Source organism: Triticum dicoccoides, chromosome 3B (assembly GCF_002162155.2).
Source record: "Triticum dicoccoides isolate Atlit2015 ecotype Zavitan chromosome 3B, WEW_v2.0, whole genome shotgun sequence".
NCBI lineage: Eukaryota > Viridiplantae > Streptophyta > Magnoliopsida > Poales > Poaceae > Triticum > Triticum dicoccoides.
In genome coordinates this window covers 478,474,561-478,476,496 of record NC_041385.1, presented here as the reverse complement: position 1 = coordinate 478,476,496, position 1,936 = coordinate 478,474,561, and positions in this window count along the sequence as shown.

The window sequence follows — 1,936 nt, the reverse complement described above, 5'->3', positions numbered from 1 at the left end:
GGTTCGAATTGGACTAGGAGGGGGGGCGGCGCCCCCCTCTTTCCCACTCCCTCTCCCCCTTCCATTCCCCCTCCTAGTAGGAGTAGGAAAGGGGGAGTCCTACTCCTACTTGGAGGAGGACTCCTCCTCCTGGTGCGCCCTCTAGGGCCGGCTGGCCTCCCCCCTTGCTCCTTTATATACGGGGGCGGGGGGCACCCCATAGACACACAAGTTGATCTACGGATCGTTCCTTAGCCGTGCGAGGTGCCCCCCTCCACCATATTCCACCTCGGTCATATCGTCGCGGAGTTTAGGCGAAGCCCTGCGCCGGTAGAACATCATCATTGTCACCACGCCATCGTGCTGACGGAACTCATCCCCGAAGCTTTGCTGGATCGGAGCCCGGGGATCGTCATCGAGCTGAACGTGTGCTAAACTCGGACGTGCCGTACGTTCGGTGCTTGGATCGGTCGGATCGAGAAGACGTACGACTACATCAACCGCGTTGTCATAACGCTTCCGCTTACGGTCTACGAGGGTACGTGGACAGCACTCTCCCCTCTCGTTGCTATGCCATCACCATGATCTTGCGTGTGCGTAGGAATTTTTTTGAAATTACTACGTTCCCCAACAGTGGCATCAGAGCCAGGTTTTATGCGTAGATGTCATATGCACGAGTAGAACACAAGTGAGTTGTGGGCGATACAAGTCATACTGCTTACCAGCATGTCATACTTTGGTTCGGCGGTATTGTGAGATGAAGCGGCCCGGACCGACATTACGCGTACGCTTACGCGAGACTGGTTTCACCGTTACGAGCACTCGTGCTTAAAGGTGGCTGGCGGGTGTATGTCTCTCTCACTTTAGCTAAATCGAGTGTGGCTACGCCCGGTCCTTGCGAAGGTTAAAACAGCACTAACTTGACGAACTATCGTTGTGGTTTTGATGCGTAGGTAAGAACGGTTCTTGCTAAGCCCGTAGCAGCCACGTAAAACTTGCAACAACAAAGTAGAGGACGTCTAACTTGTTTTTGCAGGGCATGTTGTGATGTGATATGGTCAAGACGTGATGCTATATTTTATTGTATGAGATGATCATGTTTTGTAACCAAAGTTATCGGCAACTGGCAGGAGCCATATGGTTGTCGCTTTATTGTATGAAATGCAAACGCCCTGTAATTGCTTTACTTTATCACTAAGCGGTAGCGATAGTCGTAGAAGCAATAGATGGCGAAATGACAACGATGCTACGATGGAGATCAAGGTGTCGCGCCGGTGACGATGGTGATCACGACGGTGCTTTGAAGATGGAGATCACAAGCACAAGATGATGATGGCCATATCATATCACTTATATTGATTGCATGTGATGTTTATCCTTTATGCATCTTATATTGCTTTGATTGACGGTAGCATTTTAAGATGATCTCTCACTAAAAATTATCAAGAAGTGTTCTCCCTGAGTATGCACCATTGCCAAAGTTCGTCGTTCCCAGACACCACGTGATGATCGGGTGTGATAAGCTCTATGTCCATCTACAACGGGTGCAAGCCAGTTTTTGCACACGCAGAATACTCAGGTTAAACTTGACGAGCCTAGCATATGCAGATATGGCCTCGGAACACGGAGACCGAAAGGTCGAGCGTGAATCATATAGTAGATATGATCAACATAGTGATGTTCACCATTGAAAACTACTCCATCTCACGTGATGATCGGTTATGGTTTAGTTGATTTGGATCACGTGATCACTTAGATGACTAGAGAGATGTCTGTCTAAGTGGGAGTTCTTAAGTAATATGATTAATTGAACTTAAATTTATCATGAACTTAGTACCTGATAGTATTTTGCTTGTCTATGTTTGTTGTAGATAGATGGCTCGTGCTGTTGTTTCGTTGAATTTTAATGCGTTCCTTGAGAAAGCAAAGTTGAAAGATGATGGTAGCAATTACACGG